This window comes from Lemur catta, chromosome 13 (genome assembly GCF_020740605.2).
Source record: "Lemur catta isolate mLemCat1 chromosome 13, mLemCat1.pri, whole genome shotgun sequence".
Lineage (NCBI taxonomy): Eukaryota > Metazoa > Chordata > Mammalia > Primates > Lemuridae > Lemur > Lemur catta.
The window spans coordinates 20,155,213-20,176,309 of NC_059140.1; positions in this window are offsets into that span (position 1 = coordinate 20,155,213).

The following is a 21,097-nucleotide window of genomic DNA, read 5'->3' on the forward strand; positions in this document are numbered from 1 at the left end:
GTTTCCTCATTTGTAAAATTAGGGATTAAAAGAGCCTACCTCAAAGATTATTGTAAGGATTTAGTAAGACAATACATGTGAAACACTTAAATTGCCTGCTAGTGAACACCCAACAAATATTAGCTCTTATGATTCATATGGATAACCTCTTAAAGGTTTCAATTAATTCACTTATTTGACAATTATTTATTGATTTCCTTTTATGTAGCAGGTATATTTTTGGGATCTCTGAAACAGAAGTGAAAAGAATGGTCAAATCCCCATCCTCACGATGTGATGTGGATAGTCATAAAGTAAGCACACAAATATACATATGAAATGTGTATGATGGTGGTAAGTTCTATGAAGAAAACAGAAAAGTAAGAAAGCAAGTGCTGTAGTTGTGGAGTGGATGCTATTTCATATAGGATGATTAAGGAAATCCTCGCTGACATTTGTCCAGAGGACTGAAAGAAGTGAGGGCAGGAGTTAAGCAGGTGTTTGGGGAAGACGTTCTAGGCAAAGGAACCAGCAAGTGCAAAGGTCCTGAGGTGGGAAAGCGCTTGGCACATTTGATAAACAGCAAGGAGTCCACTTTGCATGGAGCAGAGTGAGTGAGGGAGAGAGCAGTAGGATATGATGTCAGAGATGCAGTAGATGGTCATCTCATTTAGGGTTTTGTAGCTCTTGGTGAGGAGTTTGCCTTGACCTTCTAGGGAACAGAAAGACAATGGAGGATTTTGAGCAAAGAAGTGACATGATCTGACTTACATTTTATAAGGATCACTCTGGCTACTGTGTTGGAATAGACAGTAGGCGCCAGAGTTAGAATGAAATACTACTGAACTAGTCCAGGCACAAGATTGCTTGAATGAGGGTAGATTTTGGTGGAGGTAGTAGAAAGAGGTCAGATTCTGGACATTTATGGAAAGTAGAGTTGACCAGAGACAAAGATAAATCTAGTATTTTTGGTCTGAGCCACTGGACAGATGGAGTTATTGCTCATTGAGTTGGGGAAGTTTGTGGGAAGATATCTGGCAGTTAGGATCAAAAGTCTGGTTTCAGATATGCTAAGTCTAAGACATTTTTAGAGACACTCAAGTGGAGATGGTGAGTAGACAGTTGAATTTCTGAGTCTAGAATTTGGGGTACAGGGTAAGGGTGGAGGACTTAAACTTGGGAGTTGTTAGTAACTGAATTCACAGCTATGTCTGGGAAACATCATAGATAGGAAAGAGGAGTGGTCTGAGCATGCACCAGTGCAGGCCAGTGTTTACAGCACAGGGATTTGGGGAGAAACTTGGAAAAACCTCTGCTGGGAAGATGGACTTCATGATTCCTGAAGCCACATGAAAGAGTGTCTTAAGAAAGAGGGGAGATTAATTATATAAAATACTGCTGATATATCAAGTGAAATGTGATTGAGAATTAACCATTCATATATCTCCAACACGGTGAACTAGGTACTCCATTCAACACTATGCAGAAAACAATTAAATATGCAGGATATAATATTTTGAAAACTGTTTGAATTCTCCTTTTGAGCTGGCAAGAAAGCAAAGAATACTCGAGGAGAAAAATTGCTATGGCATTGCTCTTGAATAGGCAGTGTGAGAAAGGATCTGGGGTATAGGATCCTTATAGAAAAGTCTGGACATTTCAACAGAAGTAACAGGGAGGAAGACATCGTGTCTGGGCACAGACGCAGGTAGTTAGTTGTAAGACATGGTGGTGGGAACGTATCATGTTCTCCTGATGGTTCCTTTTTTCTTAGTGACGGCAGAAGGAAAACCATTAGCTGGGAGTAAAGGGTGTGTGTTTGTGCACTTGCACACACAAATACTGGAGTTTGAGAAGAAAGGAGGCATAAAATAATCTCCAGGGAATATTGTAAGATTTTCTTCCAGCACTAAAGGCCCACTTGAGGTTAATAGTTATAGATTTTAATGAACGTGTGCCAGTGAAGCTGCATGTTTTTCTCTGTTTATGTTCATCCGCATGCACGCAGGTGTGGGGTGGGTTTGACCAGTCAGTGCAAGGGGGTGGGTAAGGCAAGACAGAGGACAACAGGCAGAAGGGGAAAGCTCAGAAATCAAAGCCTTCTGCGTTTCCATTTTGCCATTGATTATAATCTGCCTCATTCATTAATTTATACTTATTTCTTCCTCCCCCAATTGCTAAAGAGCCTATATCTTAGTCTTTGATGTTTCCAATATACTCTGCAGCAGGGGTTTTTTCCCTCCAAAACAGGAAATCCATAACTGTCAACTGAATTGTCTTTTCATATTTTTCTTAGTCATTATATATGAGTAACATTATGTGGAATTTTATTGTAGACTCTCTTCAAAAAGTCAGCTCCGTATGAATATGTATAAGGTGCTATTCTGTTCCAAAATGCTACTTTTGATTATAGATGTATCAGCAAGGCTGAGGTAAATTAAAGTTTTAACAGTATGGTCAATGTTTTCAATTAAATAGATGGATGAAACTAAATATTTCAGTAGAGAATTTGGCCTGATCTATTTGATTTGACTGTTTACGTTTTATCAGATTGGCCTAGTGCTTGCCAATTTTCCACTTTATTTTGAGGAAAGCCTAGAAGATGAAAAGAAAAAAGCAATAGCCTTTCCCTTTAAAAATAATTTCTTTATAGTGATTATCAATTTGAAATTTTGTTAAAGTTGTGTGTGTGTGTGTGTGTGTGTGTGTGTGTGTTTGCATGCACGTGTTGGTAAGGAGTTGGTGAGGCCAGGAGGAGAACATAGAATATAGAAAAAATTTTGATCAGAGTTCTGTGATTGGTAAAGATTTTTAAAAGTCCTCTCGTGTGATTATGTCAAACATAAAAGACTAACAACTAAAATCATTGTCTTGAGGTATAGTAATATATAACTGCAGTCAATAAATATGTATTGTATATCTTCTTGTGCCAGGTATTGTAGGTGCTGGGCTACAGTATTTAAAACAAACAAACAAATTTAAGATTCTTGCTATCATAGAGGGTAAACTCACAACTAATGGATGTGGAGCGCAGTGTATTGGGGGAAGGGCACGCTTGCAGCCCTGGCTTGGGTGAGGCAAAGGCATTATATGTAATCAAAATGTTTGTACTCCCATAGTACTCTGAAATTTAAAAAAAAAAAGAGAGAGAGAGAAAATCCAATGGGCTGTAAACTAGAGTCCTGTGGAGATAGATTGGGCTCACTCTGGTATCTGATTGTAGGTGAGGGATCAGGTAGAGAGGGTTATAGAAGATGATATAGAAGTTTTGATCCTGAGTGACAGAGAGGATGATGTTGACATGAACTTATTTAGGGAATACAAGAGGACTGTAAGATCTGGGGAAAGATGCTTTTTGGATGTTGAATAATTTTCTGAAGAGCACATACAGAGATTTGTTTGGAAATGTCCAGCAGGGATTAGGTGAGATTATCAAGGCATAGATAACATTCAGCATAAGAAGAAGGCAGAAAATATATATGATGCTGCTGTAGTTTTCAGGTGGAGAGAAGGGAAGATTTGAGGAAATGACAAGAAGGTTGGTGGGAGAGAGGGGTTAGAAACCAGGTTCTAAAGAGAAGAATGCTCCTTGTTGCTCATTTATAAAACAATCAATGCTGGTATATTTTATGTATGTAGGTGATTCTAATTTTTGAATATGAGGTTTGTATTGTCATCACACAGCAGATTTGAAATTACATGAGAATGCAGGAGAAAATAGAAGTATATTCTAAAACTGTGATTTCAGCAGAACAGATAGCTTTAAAAATATCAGTTAAATAAAATTTAATTTCAAACACATTAAAGATGAAATGCATATATAAACAGAAGTTTATTTAGGGATAAGAATAGCAAACTTTTAAAGGTTCAGTTCAACTTTCTGTTTAGTTTACTTATTTGCTTTTCTCTCTGATGTTCCTAAAATATTACTGGAGAATACTCACATTTTGTGTTACCCACGTTGATATATTCTCAACATCTGATCTTCCTAGGGCCTAGGGAATTTCTTATGTGTTGCCCTACGTTTGCATCTTTCCTCATGTTGTACTTTTAGCGTCAAGGTTAATGCTTGGAGGAAGCAAAGAAAGGGAAAAAACAAGATGTCTTTGTGGTCCTAAGACTTTGCTTCCTGGGGCCTCCCCCTTCACTCTGCCACCATCTTTCCCTCTCCCTCCACCTCCTACCATCCAGCCAGTCCTCTTACCGACATTGGGAGAGATGCAGGTAGGATTCCAGCTTGTTCCAGTAGTTCTGTTTCTGTTTGATTTTCCTCTTGATCTCTTGCCTACTTGTCAGCCAATATTTCTGACTAAAGCATGCTCATAATGGAAATATAAAAAGTCCAGCCAAACCTACATGCAGACTGAAATTCTTCAAACCCTTAAACATGCACATTGCCTGATCCTAAGAAACATTGCTTGTGGATTCTCTGTACTGTTTTATATTCCTAAGAGATGGTTAGCATCCATTTTCACTCTTCTGGATTTTGTTTCTCAAGTATATTTTTATAAATGCCCTATTTTAAAAATTACTCCTTCAAAGCATATTCCAGACTAAACCACCCTAATTTTTAAGGAGCATGTTTTCCCCAGTAAACAACTAAATTTGTAAATAAGCATTTAATTTCATTCGCGGTGTCCTTAGAGCATCTTGCTGTTCTTTCGCTTGTTAGAAAATTCTAACAGCTTGGAACTATTCAACTTTGATTACAATGAGTTTTTTTACTGACGTAGAAAGAAACAGCTTTGTCACTGTCATTGAGAAAGATAGATTCTGTTGGGGAAAGTAAAGTATGTCCCAGTGATTTTCTTTCAGCATAAAATAAGAAACAGATTCACATCTAGTGTAATCTGTTTGGTGCAGCAATTATTACCTAGAATCCAAGAGAGAAGCACATCACATTTATTCAGTTCTCATCTTCACTCCTGCTTAGAGTTCTTAGAAAATAGAGTCACTTAATTTTGGAGAAATGATGCTGTTGTCTCAGAATTTGAATTTAAAAATATCAAAAGCGCTTTTAAACTCTTTTGTTCTTGGGGAATTTTTTGCCTCCAGCTTTCACATACATAGCTCTTTGCATCGTTCATCTAAGAAGCCACTTTAATTTGCTTCTTACAAGGAGCATGGTATAATTAGGCAATCACCCTTGTGTCTAGAGTCCACCAGGGGAAGAAAGTGGCAGAATTGCACAATGGGTTCATTATAAAGTAGTGCAAAATAAAAACCTGAACTTACCAAATAGAGGAAAGATAGCAAAAAACATAGTGTAAAATATTAATGCATGAAATAGGAAATTAAAAATTGCCTTCAATAGAATGTCTAGGTTAGTCAATTGGGATCAGTAGAGATAGGTTAATTGAAAAAATAAGTTAACAAAAAGAGAGTAAAACAGGGCAATTATTAAAAATGATACACACATATTGTAACATTCTATTTTATATTAAATATGTAAACATTCATTCACCAGTACTTTGAGATAGCTCCACCCTCTGTTCTTTGATTATGGTTGAACGGATTTGAGTTCTTGCAGAAATCATACCCGTAATCTATGATTTCTAATTTTGGTGTCTTTAAGTGGAGCAGAACTTACAGGACATAAGCAAGCTGAGTGCAGAATACTTCTTGATTTTCATGACATTTCCTCCCAATCTTTTGCAGCAGTCCCCAACCTTTCTGGCACTAGGGACTGGTTTCATGGAAGACAATTTTTCCGCGGAAGGGGGTGGGGTTGGTGGCGGGAACGTGAAGCTCAGGCGGTGATGCGACAGCTGTAAATACAGATGAAGCCTCAGTCACCAGTCCAGGGACTTAGCTCCCGCGCGCGCGCGCGCACACACACACACACACACACAGACACACACACACACACACTCTCACACACCCGCTTTTTAGGTTTCATGGAAGACAAGTTTTCCACGGACGTGGGGCGGGGTGGTGGAGGCAGAGCTCGGCGGCTCGGTCCCTAACAGGCCCAGTCCGTAGCTCTGGGGTTGGGGACCAAAGTTTTAAGGTAAGAAAACACATATTCAAATAAATATTTCTAGCCATTTGCCCTTAAGAGTTCTTTTTTCAAATCATCCAATCTATTTTTCATAGAAATAACTCTCTTTTGCAATTACACTTGTGATTTCAAAAATAATTAAATCAAGTAATGCAAATGACAAATACGGCTTGTGTAAACAAGCTTGGGGCCTGTGTTGGCAAGAATAGAACCGCACTGCTGGACAGTCCGTGAGGGCACTGTGGTCAGCTTTCCATGGGCGCCGACACGTTGCTCTGTAAAACATAAACACAAAAATTGTTTGGGGTCTGATACATAGAAATCAGTAAAACAGAGGAATGACTTACTTTTGATGAACCTCCTATTTCAGAATAGTTTTAGATTTTCAGAAAAGTTGCAGATATAGTACAGAGAGTTCCCGTTATACCCCACACCCAGTTTCCTCTTACTTGGCATCTTATATAAGTAAGCTGCATTTGCTACAACTAATGAATGCATAGTGACACACTATTGCTAACTCAAGCCCATCATTTATCAGGATGTCGTTAGTGATTTCATTAGTTTTTACCTAATGTCCTTCTCTTGGTCCAGGATCCCATACAAGATCCCATGTTACATTTAGTTGGCTGTCTTTTTAGTGTCCTCTAGGCTGTGACAATTTTGCAAATTTTCCTTATTTTTGATAGCCTTGACACTTTGAAGAGCACTGGTCAAGTATTTTGTAGAATATTCCTTAATTTGGGTTTGTCAGATGTTTTCTTCTTGTTTAGACTAGGATTATGGGTTTTGGAGGAGGAAAATCCCAGAGGTAAAACGTGCCATTTTCATCACATCATGTCAAGTGTACCTTCCAATGCTATTGATAGGACTTGTCACTGTTGATGCTGACTTTGATCATCTGGCTGAGGTGGTAGTTATGTTTCTCCACTATAAAGTTACTCTAATTTTTTATTGTGTTTGCTTAAATGATTCTGGTAGATAGACCACAGAGAGGAGAACTTCAGGGCTAGGTGCAGTGGCTCATGCCTGTAATCCCAACACTTTGGGAGGCTGAGGTGGGAGGAATGCTTGAGGCCAAGAGTTCAAGACCAGCTTGGGCAACATATCAAGGCCTTATCTTTACAAAAAGGGAAAATAAAATTATCCAGGTGTGGTGGCATGTGCCTGTAGTCGCAGCTACAGGGGAGGCTAAGGCAAGAGTATCACTTGAGCCAGTGAGTTGGAGGCTGCAGTGAGCTATGAGCATGCCACTGTGCTCCAGCCTGGGTGACAAGTGAGACCATGTTTCTAAGAAAAAAAATAATGAGAGAGAATTTCTGCTGTATTTGTGTGATTTTTATACTACGATAGTTTACTACACTGATATGGGGACATGTAAGTGCTTTCAACCATGCTGTCTCCATGATAGAGGTCAATAGTTTGGCCTTTTTATGAGGATTTTATGAATAGCTAAAAGGAGTGCACTTAGTGTCATCTTAGCACTGCTACTGAATTCCAGTTTTCCTGTGTTGTTTCATGTTTCTTGAGTGATAGTATTTAACTGAAGGAAAGACAGGCTATGAAACTGTTTTTTTTGTTGTTGTTGTTTGTTTGTTTTTGGCAGTGATTTGGAGAGAAGAATAAGGCACTGTGGCTGTACAATTGTGCTTCTACAGTTGTGTGTGCGATTCAGGATTTCAAGCTCAAGACTGTGCCATTGCTAGGTTCAGCTTGATTTGAATCTGTGATTAGCATTTGGATGGCAATTTGAAATTTTCCTAACCACTCTTCAGTGCACTTAGCAAAAATGTACTTGATAATTGCCTTGCAGTACATCAGTGGGAGACCAAGGCCAATCAGGCATCTACAAGCCCTTTGCCCTAGTTGGCAGACCCAAGTCTTCCATCGCAAAGATGGAAAGCAATTCCAATGTGGTGTAAAGAGGGGTTATGTGCACTAAGCTGCAAACTGCAAGAACTCATAATCTTATACTTTACAGAAGAATTTGCACAAAACCTAAGGAACAATCTTTTAATAAAGAGCCAGACTCCTACACTATGTCAATCTATTGGAAAACGTTTTAATATAGAACACAAAGAGATCTCTAAAACTCAGAGGCCATCTGTTGCCTTTGTGGGCCTGGGAGACATGATAAGGATGTCACACCAACGTCCTTTTACCTCAATTTCTATGAAGGGGATGTAAAAACTTTTCATTTTAGAATTGAAATTCACTTACCTTACTTAAACAATGAAGTTTTCTAACCCTCAAAAAGGAACAAAAACAGTGGACCTGACAGTTTAAACTTTATCAGCATGAAGGGAAAACAAGACTGAGGCCCTTTCTTTTGGTTTTCTCTTCTGTAGTCCAAAAGGACTTTAGTTTTTTACTCCATCTTGGGTGAACATGGAACTCGGGCATCTGTTTCCTCAGTGTCTGTATCACACAGCGTCAGCGTGAACTTGACCTAGAGCTGCTGAGTGATGTAAATATCTTACTGCCAATTCAGACATTATTTTAGTGTTTCTGTGTCATTGTCCTGGTTCTCTGCCCATTGCTGAGGCATTTGTTCCCACTGATACGGTTGTACGAAGCAGAGTATTTTGGGGAGCAGCAATGTGGTGCTGTGGAAACACCTTTGGAGAGGAAATCCTAACACTTGGGCCTTTTGTCTCTCTCTGGCACTTCTAATTTTTGATCACAGGCAAGATCCTAGCCTTCAGTTCTCAGTGTCCTCAGGAAGAATGAGGGAACAATTAGGACCGCCTTACCTACCTTTAGGAAGGTGGTTTTAGGGTCCAGTGTGTCATAACCATGTAAAGCTATTCTAAACCACACAGTACTGCACAAGTCAAAGGAAAAGAGAAAATTTAAGGCTGCCAAGGGGAGAGTAAAAGTCTACCATAACCAGGAATCCTTTTTATCTGCGCCAATTACTATTAGGTATCAGAGTGCATGGTGAGATGAAGGTCTGCACTGTTCAAAAACAGTGGATAAGAGGGACGGGGAAGAAAGTGAGTTTGTAGATACTGTTGAGAACATCTCCATGTTTCTCTGCTTAGATTACAAATGCACTTCAGTGGCGTCAGAATCCATTTTCTCATTGACTTGAATACTTTAGTTGTACCAGACCATTCATAGATTTATGTCATAAGATTTTGACTAACGAAGCCACTTGTGTTATGACTGCATAAAAATTGCTGTGTTCCATTTGTTAATAATTTTTGCCTGGTGTTGTGGATGTCAAGTGTTTATTTATTTTTTCATATTTCAGGTTTTAGGTTTCTGCTTCTATTTTTCCATCCCTGAATACTAATGAAACGTTGCTGTACCTATGACAGGTTGCATGATTTTTTTCCCCCTCTGTGCACTCAATTTGTGTATTATTGTATCATATGACATTTTGAATCAAGTGCTGCTAGTACCAAGCTGCTATCAGCAGCTGATGCCAAAAATATTCATTATAACACTTCTCAGCATGCAAGTGAGAGCATTTCAAATCACAGGGACAGAATTTCCAGCCCATTGTTCTTTTCTTTTTTGCTTATTATACAGCAAAAAGAATGCAAAATAAAAGGGGATTTATTCGAAAATAATGCTTCAGTAAAATGTTGTAAAACATGAGATTCACTGTTTGTGAAGGTCATATGAAATTCAGTACTGCATTAAAGATACCATCTCAGAGGTTTCTTCCCCCCTTTTTTTCTCTTTTTCCAAATGTTTTTCAAATGCCATCATTTTTCATTCTTTGATTATATTAAGGTGCAAACTATTTACACAACTGGAAGTAAGAAATACCTGCAACAGAGCATCAGGAAATGTACAGTGAAGCCTGCATCTACCTTATATGGCCTCTTTATATTAACATGCTGATCAGAACAAATGCCCTACCCATAGTTACAACAAGGAGAACGGAAGTCTTTATTCCCTAAGGGGAGATAATTAAAAAACAAATTGAATAAGTAAGGTTTGTCATTTTCTAATATTGACAGTGCTGAGCCTGCAGCTATTGGCCAATTTCATATAAATGAATTCGTTTTACAAAGCGAATGCTGAAACTTGGATGCCAACTGACAAGATGCCAGGAGATGGCATGGCAGAGAAGAGACAGCCTTCAGTGGCAATTTTGAATACATGACCTCTGGCTTTCACCACCTTTTCTGGAGGAAGAAAGGCGGAGTCCGTCGGTTGATAGGTGAGGAGCAGGAACTGATAGCTGAGACAGAAAGTGGGGTTGCTGAGGAGGGAGCTCCAATTTGCTGGTTCTTTTTCTACTGCCTGAAAAACTGGGGGTTAATAATCTTGCTTCTCTCATTTATTGATCCTGGAGAGACTTTGTGCAAAAAGCTGGAGGTGGGCAAATCTGAGCTTCATTTCAGCTCTATGAATCCATCCCAAGTGCTCTTTAAATCTGTGGTTCCTGCACAACGTGCTGTGACCTCAGTCTAATAGAGAGGGCCCAAGGTCACATGTGCCAATTAGGAAGAAATCAGGACCACTGCTATGGCCCACTGTGTCCAAAAGAGATGCTAATACCACCCGTGGACTCTCATTGCCATCTGATACTTTACCTGCCCTGCTGTTTATTATGTGGGTTGGCTCCATATTTTTAAAAAAGTATTCATGTAGAGATGTTTCCCCCTGCTGAGTCTTAAGCCCATTGTTGTAGATGAAGTGGTTTCTTTTGTCTGGCATATAATGTTTTGCTAACTTTTGACTTTGAAATTGTAAAAGCTTGCCAAAAACCTTATAGGAAAAGCTAAGAATTTCATGTTTGTTAAGCACTTAGTAGGTGTCTGATACTGTAGTCAATACTTTATTTATGAGAGCCCAGAGCAAGCTGATGTCTCTGTCTGTGTTTTTTAAAAATATAGTTATCTAGTATTATCTGTGGAAACCGTTTAAGATACTGATTGCACATTTTCCTGTTACATTTGAAATTCTGGAAGATAATATCCTAAAAAATTTACCCTCAAGAAGAACAATGCATTACAATCTCCTGCTTTGAAAAATGTTTTGAAATTGTACGTATTTATTTCGCTCTAGAGTGTAAGTTAGGAAATGTTTGGCAGGTAAAATTTGACTTTTTATAAACCCTGTTAGGTTTTTGTCAATTCATTTAAATTTATAAAAAGTAGCCCTTTTATTAACAATGACAACAAAGGCCCACAAAACGTAGGCTTTCTCGAGTGGAATATTATCAAGCCATTTGCAAACATCTATCAGTGAATTTCTGGGATGATAAAAGACACACGAATAGGAAGGCTAGTTTAATACTGACCACTGATTTATGTTAGATAATTAAATGCAAACCAGAAGAACAAATTTGCACTGGCCATTCCGCAGCAGTGGGGATTGGGCAAAAGGTGAGTCCTGGCCACAGACACGGCGGGCTTTAATCCAGACTGCGGAGTCAGCACTGATGTGCTGCCTCACTGCAGCCACTCGGGCATGTCTCTCCTCTTTTAAATGCTTCCATAGTTTTTGCATAGAGCAGGATGAGTGGTCCTCACTTGGGCAAGCACGAAGGGCTGCCTGGGGCCCTATAGGTGGTTGAAACCGGAGCATCAGTGGAGTCAGGATAGATGGGCAGACACCTTCCCCGGACCTGTTGAATCCTTTCGGGTGCACAGTAGCTGCTGGTTTCTGAGTTCTGTCTTTTTCGCCAGACTCATTCTTATGATCCCATTTTATTCAGATTAAGTCTTTGAAATTCTTCCTTTGGTTTCCCCAGTATAGCTCCGTGTCATGTAGGGCTTCTCAGCTTGGTGGATGGTAATTTTCTGGTTCTATAAAGTTTTATTTATCAATCTATCTATTTTAACTTATGTAGTTATTTATTTGCTTTGGTGAATAGAGAACACATACTTGACACAGGGAAGAAATAAGCTTTTGTTAGGCTTCTCCTAGGACTGCTCTGTAAACTTCCTCACTTTGTCCTCCCAAACTTTCTGAACGTGCTACCAAGTTTCTCTGTCTGCATTCTATTGAGAACTCTAAGTATAGTTTCTCTGCTCCGAAGGTAGGACCAAGCCTCATGTATAAAATGCCCAGGGTGATGTTTGTAAAGACAGTTTCAAAAGAAGAAAATGCCTAGTTTTACTTGTAAATGATGGCTCCCACAGGAATGTACATAATTTATACCATTATTTTGAATTAGTTGGTAGTCAAATAATTTCTACATTTTGTAGCTGAAAAGCTAGAAAATCTGTATCAATCATGCCTTTTAGCAAAGCATCTTTTTGCTACTTTCAGAGTCATGCAGAAGAAAACGTGCAGTTTACCTCTTAGAAAATACAGTTGCTCAATTGTAATGCTTTTGTTTTGATGTTTTTCTTTTTGCATGAAAATGATGCAAAGTGGAAAAGAATAACATTGATTTTCAAAATGTTGTTGGTTATATAATTTATGTTTGATTTCTGCAACAGCGAGTGTTCCTCTCAAGGACAATTACAAACTATATAGCTTTGCATGAGGCCATAGTGCAAGCCTCCCAAAGACAGGGTTATTCTCTGTTGTTGATATACCATTTTGAGGCCACAGCAGCTGTGGCAAGGGCTGGAGACAACTGCATAGAATGAAAATGACTATGTGATTTAAAGGAAGGATTGTGGAGAAACAAGGAAATAAAACTGCTCTGGCAGGGGTGACAGTGGCCTTGGACCTAGCTCAGGGTTGCACCCTATCACTCACTCCAGACTTAAGTTGAAGACCACAGCCAAGTCCTGCATATGCAGAGGGACACGATGCTACCCTGAGAACTCGGCTCAGGCACAGCACTAGAATTTAATAGAAAAATTGATGGTTGGCATTAGAACAAAGTAGACCAGGTCCAGAGGGCCAAAGATACGTTCCTCTCAACCTTAGCAGTTGTTGACTATTGCACTCAAAGGCTGCACTGGGGAGGTAGCAGCAGTGATTAATAATGTACTGTGTGGCTTATTACCACTTGTCTTTGTCTGCTCAGGCTGCTATAAAAAATACCATAAAGTGGGTAGCTTATAAAGAAAAGAAATTTATCGCTCAGTTCTGGGAACTGGGCTGGGAAGTCCAAGATCAAGGCACTGGCAGCTTGCATGCCTGGTCAGGGCTCATTTTCTGGTCTGTACATGGTGCCTTCTCTCTGCATCCTCAGATGGGGGAAGGTGTGAGTCAGCTCTCTGGGGTTTTCTTTATAAGGGCACTAATCCCATTTGTGAGGGCTCCACCCTCATGACCTAATTACTGCCCAAAGGTCCCACCTCCTAATACCATCACCCTGGAGATTAAGATATCAGCATATGCATTTTCAGGGGACATAAGTATTCAGTTCATTGCATCCTTTGACTTATTTACATGAGCTTTCCTTTGACAAATAAGTCACTTTCTAAATATCCTGAAATTAATTACACCTTTAAGGCTAACACAGTTTGACTTTACTAGAGTCTTAGAGAAAGAGAGAGAGAGAGAGAAGATATGAACAAATTCACTCACACATAAATAAGGTAACCACGGTATTAAGGGAACCATAAATTATGTGGCAGTGATTCATCCCATGAACATGCTTTGAGCCCCTGCAGTGTGTAGAGCATTACATAAGGCCTAAACCTATGTTGGCAGATGAAAGATGGCACAGAGTCTGTTCTCATGGGTTTTAAAGTCTAATGCAGGGCTCAGCAAATTGTGGTCTGCAAGCCAAATCTATCCAACGCTTGTTTTTGTACAGCCCACAAACTAAGATTGAAAGAAATCATAAGAAGACTAAGTTTTTTTTTTTTTGAGACAGAGTCTCGCTTTGTTGCCCGGGCTAGAGTGAGTGCCGTGGCATCAACCTAGCTCACAGCAACCTCAAACTCCTGGGCTCAAGCAATCCTTCTGCCTCAGCCTCCCAAGTAGCTGGGACTACAGACATGCACCACCATACCTGGCTAATTTTTTCTATATATATTTTAGTTGGCCAGATAATTTCTTTCTATTTTTTTTTTTTTTTAGTAGAGAGGGGGTCTCGTTCTTGCTCAGGCTGGTCTCAAACTCCTGACCTCGAGTGATCCACCCGTCTCGGCCTCCCAGAGTGCTAGGATTACAGTCATGAGCCACTGCGCCTGGCCAGAAGACTAATATTTTGTGTTATATGAACAATCATATAAATTTAATTCAGGTGTATTGACACTGAAATAAAATTTTAATGGAACATAGCCACTCTCTTTCTTTTACATATTGCCTATGGCTGTTTTCCTTTTGTAATGTCCAACTTGAGTAGTTACATCAGAGAGTTTTTTGTACACAAAGCCTAAAATATTTGATTTTGGCCCTTTACCAAAAAAGTTAGTCAGTGGGTTTTCTAATGGGTTAGAAAGTCATGAATCAGATTAACACATCATTAAAATCAAGCGTGTGGAAAATGCTGGGCAAGAATGGTGTATAACTGTATGAACATGTATAACGAGATCTAGAAACGTAGTGACGGCAAGCAGACGCACAGTAGCATTAAAACCTTCATCACTTTTTGTTTAATTCTTTACAGGGCTCACAAGAGACCACACTCAAGGAGTGATGAACAAATTGTAATTGGTAACGTAATTCTAGCAATACTAAGTGTTGAGGAATTTCTTACTGGATCCCTACTGCTCTGGCGTTGAAGGATTTGTGAGGCACAGGGCAAGAAATCAGTTTAATGACATCCTATAATGCCCGGGCTTTCACTGGCTAACTGTGGCACTTATTGGTACTGAAAAAGAAAAAATGACCCATTTGTATAGAGGAAAATGTTAGATAGAAACTTTTATTTATTTATTTTGTTTTTGACTCCCACAAACTTTTAAAAGTGAGAAAAGAATCACCTGCATAGATATATGAAACATAGGAAATATATTTTACTCCATAAATAAACAAAGAGTATATATTTTTGTGTTATGAAAGGACTATTTAAAATTTATGAGAATAAAACTTTTCTTCTGAGAGATTCAAAGTACTTGTTTTGTTTTAATTCCTTGAATATTATTACTGAATACAAAAAAGCTAACTATCTTAGTCTGCATTTAGAATTAATACAAAGCTAGACCTTTGAACCAGTTTTCCTGTTAATTATTGAGAATAAGGGGATATGTGAGAATAAGGCTGTCCACTCAATTGTGGCAGATTGTTTTCACGAGTTTGCAGTAAGCTTCCGTCTGCAGTATTACATAAACAAACCACTTTATTAGTCTTTTCTGATCATGATTGAGAGAAATAAAAAAAGCTAGATAAAATAAAATCATTGTTTCAAAGTGGCATTGATATAAAATAAAATGTCAGGGTAATGTAGAAGAGCCTTTGAATTTTTAGACTCTTAGACAGATGCAACTTCAAAGACTACTTTATTCTCTGATGCAGATGCTTTTTATCATCCATCCTCAAAAGATTTTAGTGCATTTGTGCGGCTTCAAAAGAGTCTCATTTATTTATTGATCAAACAATTATTGAGTGCCTACTGTGTGCCAGGCAGTATGTCTGATGCTTGGAATAACAAGACAATTAAAGAGTTTTTACTGTGCTCAAGTGGTGGCAAGACACAGGCAAAAAGATGGACTCTAGTCGTCAAAGAATTACCTGCTCCAAGACAGGCCTGTAATAGAGTGAGGTGTTTAATAGGGAAGTACATGGAGTGACACGCATAACAACAATCATTTCATGTCTTTCATTTTTAAAATTTCATTTGACATATTTTATTGGATCTTCGTGGGCCATTTATATTCAAAGCAAGAACACTTTAAAAATTAAACATTCAGTATTAGCAATTTGATCAACTGAGTTATTAATATTTTCTCATTGTGGAGATACAGATTGTTATGTGATCTGCCCTAGTGTTCTGGTCTGAAATTTAAATAAAACACAAGCCAAAACATTTTGGGAAAGAGAAGAAAAAACAAAGTCATGGCATTAATACGGATGTTTTCACAAAGAATTACCCCCCAAATTGCATGCCTACCTTTTAAAGAGTTCCTATGAGACAGATTTATTAATAATGACAATATTCAAATAATGTCATAAACTAAGGTGGCTCTGATAGCTAAGCTTCAGTCACATTTAATTCCATACACTTAGCATAACACCAGACATATTACGTGCAAACATGCCATGTACACACACAACATTTACAGAAAGGTCAAAGCAAAACCGAAATATATTTATGCAAGGGAGTGTATCTTTGAGTTACTGGGCTTTTTTCTAATTGCTATCACTATTAAAACTCAAATTTCACAACTATTGTCAACTATGTGTCAGAGATGGGGGAGCTGACCAGGGATGAGGTAGGTTCTCACCAGGCTTGAGAGAAGAAAGCAATGTTTTCCTTCTTTAGAAATGAATCCCAGGGATTGTGTTCATAGTGTGGTTTATGTAGAATTACATGAAGTGCCTTAGACATACATTATTAAATGTTATTTATTTTAGATAACAAACACTTGATTAGGATGGTGATTTTTTTTGTTATATTAATAATACTGCAAACAATCTCTGACTCAACGATGAAGCAGTTCATTAATCAATAAAGATTTATTGAGCAATTTTTTTGTGCACCACGAATAATGGGCTGATGGAAAAAGTAGTGTAGCACATAAATTATGACATTCATTGCTACATTCACTTAGCAAATCTCCATTAGGCAATTTGTATAAGCAAAACACCATGATGTGCCCTATGAGTGACAGAATTAACGCTACATGGTTGTTGGCCTCAGAAAATTCCCACATGAAATACTCCTGCAGAAAAACAAAAACATTTCAATGAAATATGTGACTAAGTGCAATGTATAGGTGATAAATACCATAGCTATTTAGGTCTTTAAGAGGAAAGGGGAGCCGTTTGTGGAAGAGGTGAAACTTGATCAATTCCTGCATGATGAGCGAGCTTTGAGCCAGGAGATTTCTTTCAAGAGAGGGCAGATGGGCGGTGCTGGGGAGAAGTAGTAAGGATGGCTGGTGTTGAGGGGTAAGTGCTCGTAATGCATGCAGGAGAGAGGATGTGGACACATCTGGGGAGAACATGCAATGATTGCTTGGGAACCCTTGTCCTGTAAATTAAAAAGACCCATGATGAGATTACTTAACTCCATCGATAAGGTGGGAGGCTGTCTTAAACAATGAGACCTATTTTGTCCTCAGAGGATGTTTCAGGAATCTCAGACCAATGATTCAGAGACATAGACTCAGGTGAGTTTTCCTTCTGTTTGATGCTGCTTTGCGGTTGAACCCTGTTCCATGAGAGACACCTCCTCCTTGATCCTTGTCCCTAGCCCTCTACCTTGTACTAAAATCCTTGCAACTCTGCCCCCCATTGCCTTGAAGTATCTGCCTTGACTTCATGCCCTGTGTTACCAACTGTTGCAACTCTGGGCAAATTATATACCTTCTCTTTGCCTCCATTTTTCATTTGCAAAATGGGAACAAAAGTAGTACCGACTCCATTGGAAGTTGTAAGTGTTTAGAATATTTAGAACAGTTGCTGGCTAATTAAGTGCTATCAAAGTATTAAAAAGCATCAAAGTATTATTTTGGCTAGTTCACAAGAATTTGGCTTAGTCACTGACTAAACACATATCTAAAAGAGTGGAGAGTTTGTGAAGGAAAATCATTAGACACATTGGAATGCACTGAGCTCTCAAACAATATAATATCAAAATAGGGAAGAATTGTGGGCACAGATTGTGTGGTATTAATTCTTAGTGTCACCTTCCAGGTTATTGGAGAGCCAGATTTACTGTTGATGTGATCTAAGTCTTAACTAGCATTTATCCCACTGACTGTTAGTTCATCCTGATTCCCAAAATCCATGCATGTAAATCATTGCAAAAAAGTTAATTTTCTATACTTTTTATTATCTCCAAAGAAAAAAACAGTTACCAGGAATATATTTCATATAACATACACATATTCTGGAGATTCTTCTCAATGAAGTAATAAAATCCACCTTGAAGCAGCATACGTAACCAAAAAATAGTATTATTTTGGGTACCAAGAACATCCATCATATCACCAAAGGGATTATTATTATTATTCATAAATATTATCCTTTGCTCTATAAAAAATTTCCTCTGACATTAGGAAGGTAAAAGTAGACGGGTTCTATAACTAATTTGTAATGAATAAACATCAATTATAGGGTCCTCCAAGGTTTATTCTTTTTATTCTTTATTTCTTTTACTCCTTTGGTGACTCTCCTTCCCCTCCTTTTTGAAAAATATGTAATTCATAGAGCTCAAAGTGGTGAGGAAGACAAACGGGAGTAGGGGGAGGTGGAGAAGGGAGAAGAGAGTACAAGACAGAGAGCGGAGCTAAGACTTAAACACTATTTGCAGTAAGAACCAATCTTAATTATTTAGAGTCTTCTTTATGCATCAGCTAATAAGAAATGCCATTTAAATTTTTTATGTAGGATTGTTTGCATTAAAGCTATGAATAAGCATTTGTTTGGTATTCCTACTGAAATGCTTTAGTTTTGTTTCTTTTATTTTACAGCTGACTTGTAAACTCACATGAGTTTTTGTACTTGTACTCGATGCATAGAGTTGTATTTTATCTGAAAAAAGTTAGACTGAAATTAATATCAAATCTTAGTTTCTAAAAATTTTACAGCACAAAAATATCATAACAGAGCATCTAGTCCAATTTCATTATTTTTTAAATGAAATTGTAGTGAGAGGTCATTGCACTGTTTATTTCTCCATTGTTCTTATTATGCAAAGGTTAAACTTTAGCCAAAGTAGAGTTGACTAATGAATTTTTTCCATTAGGACTTTGCCACATTTATCCTTGTTAGGTTTTGTCTTATTTAACCAGCAACTGTCAATCATTCCCTTAGTCATCAAATTTTATTGAAGACTTACTTCATAGAGTTCTTCCTGGGGACCTTGAATAGATCAAGACAATTATACAAAATCTTATAATAATTGTTCTTTGTCAAAGAGTTGAGATTTGGAGACACTCTGGGTCTGCTATCTGGGATATATGTTTGTGCTGAGAGGTGCTTTTGGAGGAAGGATGTCTTGGCCAGGTCATTTCTTTTCCACCACTGTTTGGGACATACAGCTATTGAGTTATTTGGTGAGATATGTAGATGGACACGTGCAGCCTGCTTTTCAAAGTAGAGATTTGAAGCTGGGAGAGATGTACTACTCCAGAGTACTACTCTGGAGAAGTACTTTCGGGGCCATTTTCAGTGACTGCTGAAGTGTGAAATGTATGTGGAATAAACAGACAGAACAAAGGGTAGGATCTGGGAAACAAACCACTGAAGGCACTCGTGCAGGAAGGAGTTAGGATCAGAGTAGTGGTGGAATAAATAAAAACAGAGTCAAGGATTCCAAGGTGAGGTGAACAATCCTATGACAAGACTATGATTAAGGCTCAGGTGCTGAGAGATGGGAGCAGAGGGAAGAGTGCCAGCTTTGATCAGGAGGGGGTTGTCCGTGACCATGGTGCAGTAGACAGTTAGAGGGATGGTGGGGGTAGGGATAGAACATGCTAGAACAGTGGCTGGACACATTCCCACTTTGCTGGGCTGCTGAATAGGGTTTCCAGGGAGAGGGCTACTCTCGCCTGTTCTTCAGTGGACATTTCTAAATCCGGAAAAGCATTCAAGGAGTGACAGTAGCACAAGCCGCGGGGCAGCACTTAACCACCTCCTGAGTACACACACAGCTTGCATCCAGGAAACTCAGTTTTGAAGCTACTCTATTTTATAAGCAATAAAAGGAAAATCTTACTTTTCACCAAAACAATGGGTTTGGTTCATTTAGAATTCTTTTAAAATTATTTTACATTTCTCACTTTGAAAATATTACTACTGAAACTCAAGCACTTGGGAAGGAAAAAAAAGAAGAAGAAAAGAAAGTGGTAGTAGAGATAGATGAAATCCAAATACCGCTCCCCAGACACCTTGGAAAGTGCCTTTTTACCCTGTTCCTTTTATGCTGGTATGCTGCGAATTGCGTCTATTCGTTCCTGGAGCCCTCATGTTAGTTCCCTTGAAATGTACGTTGAGTTGACTCAACTCCTCTACTCCGTGTTCTGCGGGAAGTTCAATGTCCTCCCCACAATTTCTGTTATTGTGGGCTCATGTTCTCATGTTAATTCTAGATCTGCTTTCATATTTGTGCTAAGCTCTAGATCTCATTTTTGTCTTAGCTCCAGGAGCTGTTCTTACTTCTCTGTCTCCAAAGTGGACAAATTTGCTTACGCCAGGGTGAAAGAAAAAATACCATTCAAATAAGACATTGGTGTGTATAATGGCTTCACTCAAGGGTTGCAGTGATTAAGGCAGTTTACCTTGCAGAACCAAACACTGATCCAGTTACTGTCCTCCCTTCCCTGCCCCTGGAATTTGTTAACTACTCTCCTTTTCTGCTCGATCCAGCCTCCTGTCCTGTTGCTGTCCACTGCCCCTGCACTCTCACTGATGCCCTACCCTTCAGATTCTGCGAGTGTCTCATGAGCGGTCTTCTTCAGTGGCTTTTGCAGTTTTTCACATAAACCATTCCTTTGGGTCACACTCCCCTGCTTAAAACAGTCTCTCCAGGTATTTTCCTAAACAAAGACAGTTCTCCCTTAGGGGAATTCTGGTGCCAGCTGTTAAAATGACTTTTTTTCCCCTCAACCTGCTGCATAATTTTAAAAAGATAAATATGTTATTTATTCTTCAGTACCTGACATGTCGGGATAATGCTGGAATAATTGCCTATTATTTTTTCCTGCAGCATGTGGTCTAAGTAGAACGATTATTTGAATAGAGTGAAGAAAGGAATAATACTTATTCCTGTGCAGAGCTGAGTCCATGATATGCTTAAATAATGCCTGTAATTATTATTTACCATGTATAAAGCTTCCTTCCTGATACATTAACTCATGCACAGAATAGAGCTTTAGGCATGATTCCTGGGTAGTTTATCCCCAAGGTAGTCTGTTTCTAATAGATGTAAACGTGGGAGAGAATCAGCATAACATTTGGGAGAAGACTTGGAAGGCATCTGTGCATTGAGCAGGGAGGAAGGATGGCTGGAAAATTTTCAGGGGATCCTAGGTACATTTCAAGTGGCGTTCCCAGAGGATTGTATTCTGAGCTAGATGTTAACAGTTACGTTATAAAAGCTTAGACTTTCGACTATGTTGTTTCCAAGAATGATTT